General features: G+C 31.5%; 1 pseudogene; it reads right to left on the reverse strand.

Annotated features, from left to right (window-relative positions):
• Positions 1-9,841: 9,841 nt before the first annotated feature.
• Positions 9,842-10,562, reverse strand: LOC124370098 (annotated as a pseudogene).
• Positions 10,563-13,671: the final 3,109 nt, after the last annotated feature.

Genomic DNA, 13,671 nt, shown 5'->3' on the forward strand with positions numbered 1-13,671 from the left:
ACTAGAGGGTAAAGAATAGTGTAATAGTAACATATATTAATGAAAAGCCAGCTAATTTATTCGAAAATAGTAGTATGAAAGCTTCATACAGGTATTATCCATCACTGGGCTTTATTTTGGTACATAACAACAGTGTGTTATAAGTATTTTTACAAATAGAAATAAAAAATGTAGATTTAACAATAGTTCTTACATTTGATTTGGGTTACATTGCTTTCCATTATCGCCATTTCCATTTCGTTACAGAAGAACTGCGTTAATGCTAATGTATAGCTTTACATAACGTACTAAACGTAAAATTTTAAACTGATAAAACATACAACCAATAACAATCCCTATTGTGTTGTGTATTATTACGAAATGTGTTAACTGACAATGAGCTAATTATTGTAAAATCTAATGATAAATTTTGCTGTGTAAATGTTGTTTATAATAAGGGTTATATCATAATTATGATAGAGCCCTACTAAAGTAATATAATTTCAATCATATATTTGTTATTGTAAAACTATATTATAACGAATACATGTAAACTCTCAGTAAAATACAGATATTCAAGAGTATTTCAAAACTTGATAATAATTATAGAAATAACGTCACAACATATAATATCACTGTCTAATAAACAACTCTAAGAGGTTTACAAAATAAATAAATTCTGGATGGTTTGTACCTGCCGGTTGAATCTAGACTCAATATAAAGAAATCCCCTTACTTAAACCGGGCCATCCCAGTGTTTGTCCAGAAGTTGCAAATCAGTAAATGAAAATGTTGATATATTAAAGACATTTTAGGCAAAATATATAAAAATTGCTGATTGATAGGTCTTATTTACTGCGAAAGATCAGGATTCACTCTCAGAGTGAGTGAAGCTACCTCATCTTTAGCGGTTTTTGCAAGCCTAAACATTAGGGAGTACCATTCCTACATCAACAAAACCAGCCTTCTCTCACTGGTAGATGACGTGAATGAGATATATAGTGCCAAAGTTGGTGCTATTATTCCCCATGGTTGTAGCCTGTTGTCTCAAAAGGAGTTGGCTAAACTAATCCTAACCATACACGTCTTGAATATCCTGTTACGCCGGAAGCAGAGCAAATATCATATTACTATGAGAAATTGCTTGAGCTTCCTACACTTAGTTCACAACAGTAACAAATAATAACAGCAAACAAAAAGACTTTTTGTTTCTTAAACTGCAGAAAAGGCGTTGAAGAGTGAGATATTCCTCACACTAAAATGAAAGTTACACTTTTGTGGATAGTGCTTGTAAAATTGGTGTTAACTGGCAATATGCTCGTACATTTTCGTAATAGTGCTTTCTCACAAATAAATATATGGATTACTTTATCATCTTACAAGCTAGCTCTACTATATAAGTGTAATATTACCTCGTATTGCTTAAAGATAACACCAAGCAACATCCAATATAAACTTCTTCAAGTATATTGCGTTAAGCAATATTACCTCTTGTTGAATACTATGCCTGTTGCTATGCCCGTTTATGATAAGCTTCAACTTTCTCTCAGAAACAACTGACACAGCTAGCAGAGATGTGTTGGTGCTAAATATCATGCTCCTGTTACACTTTTAAGAATTTATGTTTAAGTGACATGCATTAACATTAACAAAATGGAATTGAATTTATAGCTTCAGTAGAAGCGAAATTGGGTTTATTTGGTGATATTTCAATCTAGGAGCGTTAAGCTCTAGTCGGTTGAACGTGCCAGCATTATATTGGATACTTGCACCTAGATTCGTGATATTAAAAAAAGGCCAGAACATCGGACCTCAGGCAATATAATCAGATCCAAATTCTTATTCATCCACTGAATATCTTGTTGGTAGTCGTCGTCCAGTTCAAAAGTCTCAGTGAATATATTCATGAGAATATTAAACTCCTTTAATATCGCAAGCCTGCGTTAGATGTATTTATCTATAAAATTCTCTCTTGAGACAAACAAGCAGTGCTACTACTCTTTAAAAACCAAATGCTTTATATACATATATAGTAGTCATACCTATTTACAAAGCGGGTCCGTCTAATGTATGCTCTAGTTTTAGACCCATATCTTTAGTTTCAACCTTTTCTAAGGTTTTTGAAAAGATGATGAAAGAAAAAATGTTGCTTTTCTTAAATAAAAATAATTTTTTTTCAAAGAATCAGTACGGGATTAGGGCAGGACTAAGTACTGAGTTAGCCTTGTGAAGCTTTATGGAGAAGATTAATGCGGGGATAAACGATGGGAAATTTATAACTGGACTGTTTATTGATATTAAGAAGGCATTTGACACCGTAGATCATGAGATTTTGCTAGAAAAATTGGGTAATTGTGGATTTAGAGGTATAGCTCAAAAGTGGTTTAGTAGTTATTTAAACAAACGACAGCAATGTGTCAAAGTGGAAAATAGTTTTAGCGAAAGTGAAGAAGTTATTTGTGGAGTGCCACAAGGTTCTGTATTGGGTGCAATCTTGTAAATAATTTTTATTAATGATTTGTGTAATGGAAAATTCAAGGGGGAATTAACAGCTTTTGCAAATGATACTGCTCTCTGCTATAAGGTGAAGACAAGGGAACTTATAACTTCCAATATGAGAATGGATTTAAATGCTCTTAACTGGTGGTTTAGAAAGAATAAATTGGTCTTGAGTACTGAAAAGACTATGTATATTAATTTTTGCTTGAGACAAAATTTTAATGTACAAAATGATTTAGTTTATAAATGTCAAGTCTGTTTAGAAAGTGGAATTGTATGTGATAATTGTGCTAAAGTTCAAAAAGGTACCAGTACAAAATATTTAGGAGTTTTATTGGACCAAGATTTAAATTGGAAGTTACATCTTACAAAATTGAAAAATAAAATTCTACAAAGTATACGTCTGTTATATTTTGTCCGCGACATGTGTCCTCAGAGTATTCTAAGAACTCTTTACTTTGCTCTAGTTTATAGTAGATTAGAGTATGGTATTACATGTTGGGGAGGAACCTACATTACAAATTTGAAACCACTTGTTACTTTGCAGAAAGTGTTTCTAAGAATTATTCTGAAGAAAAGTAGACTTGATTCGTCTTTTCCATGTTTTATCCAGCTAAGAATATTACCATTGAGATCTCTTTTCATATTTAAAACCTTGAAATTTGTATTTAATAATAAAAAATTTAAAAATAATGACATTTTGCATACAATGAATACAAGAAGCACTTCTAATATTTTTGTACTGAAACCTAATTTAACTTTTTATACTAAAACTTTTAACTTCTATGCACCATGGCTATTTAATAAACTGAGTGATGATATTAAATTACAAACAAACTATAGATTATTTGTTAAACTAGTCAGGGTGTGGTTGCTAACTCAGGAGAATCCTGAGACGTTATTGTGTATTGTGCGATGACATTACGTACATAAATAAATTGACAAAATAGGTTTTTGTTTTAAGGAGACATTGTTAGGTAACAATGGAAGGCATTCATACAGGTTTCATGTGTACCTATGTATGTATGCGGTATGTTTTATAGGTATGTATCTGTATAAGTGTATGTGTGCGTGTGTGTGTGTGTAAAATATGATTGATTTAGGCATTTTGTTAAGAAGAGAAAGTATTTTGTTTTTTGTATGTTGTACTTGGTTATTATAATTATTTGTATTTTTAGTAAATAAAAAAAGGTATAATGCTTTGTTTTGTTTTTAGGCTATTTAATTAGTTCAGTTGATAGATTAGTCCGTAAGGTTTGGCATAGAAGCACATCTTTTGTTTTTAGTTTTTGTTTGTTATATCACAGTAGAGTTGTTAATAAATTATAAACTAATGCTTCTGAACTCATTAATTTTTAATACTTATAATTATTATGATGGAACCTCTAGATGGGCTAATTAGTAGCCTTAGGAGCCCTATTATTTTCCTTTGAGGTCAGCCTGGGTCTTAGAATATGTATAATTGTGCTATTCAATTGTTTTGAGATTTAAAAATGCTAAGTATGTTTTGTAAAGTATGACTTCATGAGGAGAATAAAGATATATATTTATTTATATTTATAAATTTAATAATGTGTTGACGGTAAAGGGTCTTTAATGGATAATAAATAAACCTACTAAAATATAGAATAACCCAGAATCTGGAAAGATCATCTTTCAGTCTGAATAAATTACAGGAATGTAATGTACGTCCGCGGTACGATGGTTCGTCTAGACAGATGAACCGCAGGTACCGACAGCTGCATGATAGATTTGGTTGTGTCGTTGGCGGGCGGTGAACGTTTGTTGTCTTCCCGCTAAACGGACGATAGGACCACGCCGTAAAACTGTCTCGCCCGTTTATTACGTACTTAAAAAGGGACAAACGCTGGGTGCACTGTCTCAGCCTGAAACCGATTCAAGGAGTTCTTTTGACAAGGGTGGCGGACGTCACTTTTCTGCAGGGTAGGACAATTGTTACACATCGCCATCCTTGGACTAACTGTCATACTTTTCAAAACTGACCTGGCCGTGCGTTTGTTTTTCTACCTGCACTCATTCTTCATTCTGATCAGTGATGCTTCCACTACGTTCGCACAGCTTACCGGTAAGGCAGTAAACATTAACAACAGTTTACTCAAACAAATCTTAAGCTATCACATATGAAGTAAATTACTAATTAGAAATATATTAAAACAAATTCCACGCCAGTATATTACTATCAATATACTTCGGCGTTATAGTAATGAACCATAACCATCTAGAGTAAGTTTATATTAATTGTTCTTTATCTTGGTCCATCGTTAATATAATACTGTACATGCAAGTAGACACACTAGTAAACCTAATTTAAATGGACAGTTTATTGTTTTATTAGCACTAATAATAATTTAAACAACAATGTAGTTTATTGATAGTATATCAAATTAATAATTGTATCAAATTATTGTAATAGATAACTATACGAAATAAAAATATCTTATTACGTTAAATAGTGGATTTTGGTCAATAAAACAAAAATTAAACAATAGTATCTGCCTACGGAGACATAATAATATCTTACATATAGTATGCCCGCTTCGGTGAAGACGGAATACAAGACATTATTTTTCTAGTTTAATTCAAACCTCTATTTAATATTTATCGCTACGTCCCCCTACGACATATTGTAAATTTCTTTCAATTAATAATCCAGAAACGACAGGAGATAATATTTTTAGTTCCAAGCAATTATCAGCGACTTCGAACGCAACAAGTTCTTAATTATATTCTTAGACCATATTAGTGTTATGCCTATTAAAAATTATCCTTTTTTAATTTTCAACATCGTAGTTATAAAAAAATGCTGTAAGGTTTGTGTAAGGTACACGATTACAATTAATGTTAAAACTAGTTATACCTTGCGGTTTCACACGCGATTTCGAAGGATTTCGTATGTATGAGCATTTCTGGCTCGAGTGAAATGTATATGCGACTCTAATATTGAAACCTTCTTGTTCCTACGATCAAAGAAATATGACTTAAATTGCACACTTATTAACATTGTAATTTATTCTAGGCTTAATGTATGAGAAGACTATTTCTGACAAAAGTCAACTACCTAGCCCTATGCCTTTAAGAACAAATGTAAACAAATTAAAAGCAGTAGTTCAATTAATTGAACCATTTATTTTTACAAGTGGGTAAATCAATTGTTAAATCGATTTTATTAGTCTACGGAAAATTGTTCTTTACAATGAAACATAGTTCAATGGAAGTAATATGCAACTTAACGTTTGAATCTTTTTTATAAGGATATATGCCCTAACAGTGGACGAGTTAAAAGAGTGTAACTCCAAAACAGTTAATATTACAATTTATCAGCTGTGGAGCTACGCTCGTCTAAAAGAACTACAACAGTATTCACTAGATAATGTGCTGAGTTTCAGGACACTCTGTGTCTGTTCTGTTTTTTAATAGTTTTCATAATATTACTGTACGTATTGTGAACTAGCGTTGACGTAGTCGGTACTGTGGTGCATTATTGACAAATATCAATGATTATCCATGTCCTTATAAAAGAAAATCAGTTAATTCTGAAAAATATCAAAGGCCAAGCAATAAAAATACCTGTCTGAAAGGGATGGATTACGTTAGTCCTAGTAGAAAAACAGTTGCATCTAAGCATCCTAAGTTTTGCTTGCAGGTAAGATACCCTCTTGTTATTTTAGGATAATCCGTAATGTTATTCTTTGTAATAAATATATTTTACAAGAGTATTGTTTTCCAACTATCGCGCTGTTATTATTTTGAATAAAAAACACCTAACCAATTTTTAAGGGTAAAACTGCAATGCTAATCACATCATACCACAATTTCTTAGTTGTAAAAATAACGTTTAAGATGCGTATAAATTACCATGCAAGTCTATTTTCTATGTATATCGTTTTTTGGATTTTCCTTACATTTAGTCATGAATTTTTAAGGGGCTTAATTTACACATCTGAACCTACGTAATGTGAAAGAGAAAAAATCATTTCACTTAGGAGTAGTTAACCGAAAAATAATAGTCTATTACCTTAAAAAAGATTTGTTCTTACTCATAATATAATCATGCTTAGTTTTAAACCCTTAATGTATGTGATTAATTTTATATAATATGATTTTATTTTTAATTGAACTTTTTAATATTTTATGGTATAGAACTTAAAATAGAACCGAATTTAAAATGTAATCGTAGCACAATTGTGTTTATCAAATAACGTAACAACTCATGAAGGTAGTATAGGAAGTACCCCTGATTGTCCTTAAGGGGGGTCGGGAGGTCAAATGGGTCAAAAATTACTTTTTTGGTGTTTTATTGAATATTATTCTGCTTCTCATAGCGGTTAATTCAAGACCAATTTCATGAAAATCGGTCAAGTAGTTCTTGAATAAAAATGTTTTTTCTAAAGGCTGTACTTCAAATTTTTGGTGAGAGCTTCAGCATTAAGGAGTCAGTATTTTATATTGTACTATAACTCTTTGTGCAAAATAGAGCTGTATTACTATTACGTTTTTTGCTATTGGTACAGTTGTTTGTCACCTGTTTTTCTTTCATTACCTTGTTTGTTATTGTTTTCTTCTGTTTATAACCAAGAATAACATTTCAAATGTCACAGTTTATTTTCTGAAGTTCCTGGTGTTTTCTGTGTGTTAGAAGTTTTATTTCAAAGGTATTGCAATGCCTAGATTTTGTAACAAAGTCTTTAAAAAACGTAAGCAAGTGGGGAAGTCTAAAGTGGTGTTTGTAGATAGTGACTGTGTGAGAAGCCTAGAATCTAGGCCTAGTACACAAAGCCCAGAACCTAGGACTAGTGCACCAAGCCCAATTCCTCCAGAGCCTCAAAAGGAGAGTTTGTCTAGTAAGAAAATTAGTTCTTGTCTTGCAGATTACAATAAGTACTAAGGTAACTGTGGCACTAATGACATTGTAAATTTGCAAATTCTTCAAAACCTGCTTGAACAGAACCAAAGTGAATCGCTCAATAACATGATTTGGGCTCGTATTCCCAAGCGGACTTTTGTCTTACTATAACTCTAGAATTAGGGGTATATGATGGTATTGCTGTCTTCAACAAAGGCAATATAGTCAGATGCGATGTGTTTGCTAAATTAGGGATTGTACCTGGGGTAAACTGTGTGTATGTGCTTCAAGACATGGACATGCTACGCATCAAAAAAAACGAATAAAGCCGTCGATGAAATAGAAAAAAGTGTCGAAGACAGACTACACTGGCAAAAAAGAGGCTAAAAGACGACTATGAAGCAGAGGAAGCAGACAATCCCTCATATGGTGCAGGAATGCATTTATAAAGCAAGTTTAGTTGCTAAGCTAATGGATGTTCCAAATAAATGGCTTTTTTCCGAAAATGAATTGTTTTGGTAAATAAGGAACATTATCTCCAAAACTATAAATTATAGATCAATAACTTTTTTGTCTTGGAGAGGGCATTATTCTACACATTTTAACACATGGTTTAAAACAAATTTCAATTAGAAAATTTTTTATTACGACTAATTTATAAAAATTACTGGTAATTTTTAGAGTATTTTTTTAAAAATTGCCAAAAATCCAAAAAACATTTTTTTACAAACAACTTGTGTAAAAATATGTATATTGTTTTGATTTATCAAGAAAAATAAAGTTCTAAGTGTTATCATTTATAGTGTTTTGGTAAATGTTCCTTAAAGTTTGAGAATTTAACATGGGCTTAAATGGAGCTCCCGACTCCCCTTAATCATTTATCTTCACCTGCAGATATCCCTTTCTCTGCCTATTGTATAACACACTCCAAATGTCCTGAAACAGAGGAGTCACAAAATACCATAACAAACAGCTCCATGCAGCCTATAACGGAGGTTTTATCCAATAACCTAAAATAAAGTTACTTTTATACAGCAATGCATATCGACTTATTAAATACAATTTTAATACTTCGGAGCACAAAAATTCCTATTTAAAGGTAGAGTGTTGTAAACAAAACGGGAAATTTATATTTCTGAACTCTCTTGTCCTTTCTAGGGCAGGGGACAAATACTTTGTCATTGGTTTCAAATGTAAGAATGAGTGGAGTGATTTTTTATTACCTATTGCATACGAAGTACATTAACAATTATTTAAACTCTCATCGTTTAATAATGAAAACCAATTTTATTCAAATTTCTTCAAAATGTTGTTCAAAACAAAATTTTGATTGCTTCACCCAATGATTGCACTTAAAATACAAATTATAATATAATTCTATAGGTAATAAAAGGCGACAGGTAGAAAAAAATTAAACCAATAGGTTTTATATTTATATGTTTAATAGAATTATATGTACATCAATTCTCTATACATACATATACAGTAAATACACTATACAAAAAACAATATACAGGAGAGCATTTTTAAGGATTACCAGATACTTTTATATTACATCTCCCCATATTAAATCAGACAATTATATTAAAGTTAGAAACTTAATAAGCTTTTTAAACTAAATACAAATATTAACAGTTTAGGAAATAGAACATGATGGCTAGACAAAAAATAATTTTAACCTTATATGTACAAACTTCTCTATATATACATGTACATTACATATGTTATACAAACACAATCACATAATAATAGAGCATGTCTTAGCATTCCCTGATTCTTAAAATTACCTCCCTTATAAATCAGACAATATTAATTCTAAATCCCTAATTACTTAAAAAAACTAATTATAAAAATAATTGAAATAGATGATTATATATAGAAATAACTAAAATCTGAACAAATTTTGAGTATAAACATTTTACAGTAAAAATAAAATTAATAAATAAAATTATAACTCATTGAAACATAAAGCTTTTGAAAGAAAACATACTAACATAAAGAAACAAGATGTACGCAAACATTACAATTAGTCAAAAAGAAAACATTTTTCAAAATATAAACACGGTAAGACATTTATTAGAAAAATAATTAATACTTGACTCTGACATACAAAAGACATTTAAATACTGAATACATCAAATAAATAATTCACTATAAAAGAATTATTTATTTTTCTTTAAAAATCCAAAGGCCTAACTTTATGGTACTCAACCATTTCTAAAATATAAAAGAATCTTTTTTTAAGATTTACTTACAAACAGTTCGGTGAATAAGTTAGGTGAAAAATCAATCGTAAATTATTACTAACTAAAAGAGAGCAGAAACTAATCATTTCTGTTTTTCTGTTTTTTTTTTTATTATTGTTTAGAATAATTATGCTGTGCTTAATTTTCTTTTAGTATTAGTACTTTACTGTTATTTGTTTGTATTATGTAAAAACAGTGAAATAAATTTCTTTTTGAATTGAATTTGAATTGATTTTAAAATATCACAGGTCAATCAGCACGAACACCACTGAATGAAGATGCCATGAATAGGCTCTGCGCTGTATGAGATCGAAGGTGCTGTATACGAGTAATAGAATACATCTTCTTCTGAATATTTTTCTGAATGTTCTTGGTGGTTCCAAAGAGTTAGTTCATGGGGGAGAAGTGCCGTCTGGAGGTTGAATGGCTCCATTTGCCTTGGGTCACTGTAGCATATTGAAGGCGATTGGAGTTGATCCATTTCTATTAAAACAGGTGCTGCATATGCGTAACAGAATACCGTCTGGGGGTTGAATTGCCACATAACTGAAGGTGACTGTGTTGGTGGAGCGACTTCTGTTGAAACACTAACTGCTTGCTCTTCTTTATATTCTGTACCGTACAGTAGAGAAATGCTTCCATTTTCTCCTATTCTGTACGATACATCTTCTGGGTCGATCCAAACAGTAAGTTCATGGGGAAAGAGTGCCCTTAATGAATCGGCTGAACAACCTGTTGCATTAAAAGCTTGTGCCACAATTGGATCCATGGTACCGTTAATTCTGATGCATCGATACGCTGATCCTCTATCCGGGTACTCTGGATACCAGTGGCTTTTGTATTTGTTTTTTCAACAACTTAATCAGAGAGTCTTTGAAAGAAGCTAGTTGTGTATTATTCAGTTGTTTTCCCCGGTGCTGCCCCTGAAGCAGACGAATCAGGAATTCAACTGCAGTCGTTATTTCAATGATCATGGTGACCTCTCCAAATACCTGCAGGAAAAAAAAAACATGTTATTTATGTGAAGAATGCTGTATTAGGACAGTTATAGTTCCAAACACATTAACTCTTTATATATCTCACACCTGCGTTTTGTTAATAATTTAATAGTTATTTAAAATAAGGATTAATGATTTACTTTTATCTAATGTGTCAAGTATTTGGTTCCCTCATATTCGTTTTTTTTTTGGAAATTTTTAACATTTTAACGTAAACATATTTCTTATCCAGTTGACATATTTTTCTGTATTATGTTACAAAAACTAGTATTTCTATCAAATAAAACAAATTTAAAAATTTTTTGTTAGTGCAATGTCCTAGACAACCTTTTTTGACATAGTTCTGAAGATAAGAAGAACCAAAAGAAATTTTATATTTTCAAAGGAACGAGGATCAAAGAAAGATGTTAGGACTAAATTTTTATATTTTCGGATTTATGTACGATACTATAACGTAAAATGTATGGTAGTTTCTTTCAATTGTTATTAAAGTTGTCATTGTGACGTGACGCCATTATACAAAATATTGAAACTATGTTTTATCCTTAAACATTTCTAGAGCCACAATAACCTTCGTACATCACAGAAAATGCAAGGACGATGTTACTCATAGAAAACTTAAAATTTACGAACGAAATTTTATAGAAACTCGAGTAATAGAACCACTAACCTGTACAATAAAAAAAACCTTAATCTAGTGAGTCAGCTTACTCTAGCGTTGTTCTTAGATAAACACAATCATATTTTTTAAATTTTTACACATTTCACTGTAAAATGTTTGTTTAGTGATATATGAACAGAAAATAAAAATCAGCTTAGTCCTGAATTGACCTAACAATATATTTACTGTGCATTTTCCTAACAAATTCACATTCACCTCAAACTTGAACCTGCTCATTTAGGAGATAACCATTACATTTGTTCTGACGGTCTGAAGGTTCCAACGAGCGAGCGTTAGCCACGGCAAATCAACGCCTAATTTAAAGTTGTACTTATAAAAAGAAATTGTCTTTAAAAGAGAAGTAATGACTAAGCTCCATGACGTGACCACGGCCGAGGTTTTTAACGGAGCCCTGTTAAGAATGAAAGTTGAAATGGTTTACAAAAAATTAGATCGACAACTCTATAAACATAATTCAAAAATTCTAAAAGTACATATTCCAAGTTAGTACTCTTGAACAAATCTTGTATAAAACATTGGTCTTTATAGGATAAAAGTTTTCCTACTTATGAATGTTAAAAACTGTATTTGAGTTGGAAAGTACCGAAAGTGGCACCATTTTGCGTTCTCGATAACATAAAAACTTCTATTTAATGTTTGTCTATACGCAATAAGAAACGAAATTTTAATTTAACTTCCGTTATTTTCTCTAAACTAATTATTTTATGCATAACGTTTAAACTAGGTTATCTTAAATTTTTAATGCGATAGTAATATCAAACGAACGGCATGCTTGTTATGACAGTGGTGATGACGCGCCGTGGCTGACACACATATGACCAAAAAGATAAAAATCGATGTTACACGTAACTTTTTTGAATAATAAATAACCATATTATTTAATATTAATTTTTTATTTTCAAGTAAGAAAAATTGTATTGCGCATCTTTTTACAAATAAATTAAATTTGTTTGGAATCTGCTTCTTTTAATAAAACCTTTTAAAAACCTTGTATTATTGATGTTATAAATATTTTAACAACATATTGTATGTTATTCTAAATAATTGTTTTGGAATCTAAAGCGTCTTATTACTTAAGAGTGTTTTTTGTTAATTATTATTGTAATCTCCCACGGAATACCAATGCTATGGGCGCCATGCTTATAGCTATAATCATTTTATTTTTGTTTATATTATTTGTTATTTGCTATTATATGCTATATTGAATTGTGTTTTAATTAAATTAAACTCCACAAATTGTTGTCGCATAGATCTTAAAATCCTTTAAAATAGCCAATTCACGAGAAACATTTTGCCATTGAGAGCGTTTATCGGGCTTATGCAAGTATATACGAAAAAAGTGCTTGACGGTTTTTGTAGATCTAATTATTGTCTAGTTACAACAAATTTTACTTTTAAGTTACAACCTATGGTTCGACCACTACTGCCTCCAGGAACAGAAATCTTATGTAAAAAATACAAAATATTTGCATTTAAACGCATTTTGCAGCCAAACCATTGAAGATAGGTCAAAAAGTAACCAAAGTCTTTTTGTAGATCACGTCATTTAATAATTCCAATAATACATCTATTTTGTGCTACGATCAATGTTTTGGTCGCGATCGAGCCCGGAAACTAACTTTTCACGTGATAATTACAAAAAACCTTGCACGTAATCGCGTTTTGCAGCTTAGCTGGTCAAAAAGTAACGAGACCTTTTTTGTGGATCACGTAATTTTCCAAATTCACTTCTGTTTTGTTTTGAACTACAGCTAACGGTTTGGCCGCTATCGAGCGCAGAAGCCAAGTTTTTACGTCAAAATTCAAAAACGTTTCCTTTTAAACGCGTTGTTTGGCCAAACCGTTTTAATAGGCCAAAAAGTTACTGTACCTTTCTTTTAGTTCAATTCACTCCACACTGGCATTTTTTCATTAGATCAGGGCTACGACCTACGGTTTACACACTACAGAGCCTCAAACAAAAGTCTACAGTCCGAAATCGCCCAAATTTAAAAAAGCATTTTTCGGGTGGAATGGTAGAGATGCGGGGACATCTAATGTGCCCATTTTGTAGATCATTTAACTTGATAAATCCCGACAAAAATTAGATTTGAGCTATGACCAACAGTTTAGTCGCTAGACTGCTCTAAAACAAAAAACTACACCAGTTTTTAACCAGTTTTAAACCGGTTTGAATTGTTTTTTTGAGAGGTTTCAAATTAAAAATGTCCGGTTTTCAGCCTTTTCCTGTAGGTCACATTGCAAAAGGTACCTGCGTGTCAAATTTCAAGTTTCCAGCACTTCTAAAAGTATGTTAGAATTCGTATGTATATATCAGTGAGTGAGTGAGTCAGTTTCACATGCGGCTGTATATAATATAGGATGATAATGATTAATCCCCCCCCCACCCCCCCCCCCCACTAT

The sequence above is a fragment of the Homalodisca vitripennis genome, unplaced genomic scaffold, assembly GCF_021130785.1.
Source record: "Homalodisca vitripennis isolate AUS2020 unplaced genomic scaffold, UT_GWSS_2.1 ScUCBcl_22;HRSCAF=579, whole genome shotgun sequence".
NCBI classification, from domain to species: Eukaryota; Metazoa; Arthropoda; class Insecta; order Hemiptera; family Cicadellidae; genus Homalodisca; species Homalodisca vitripennis.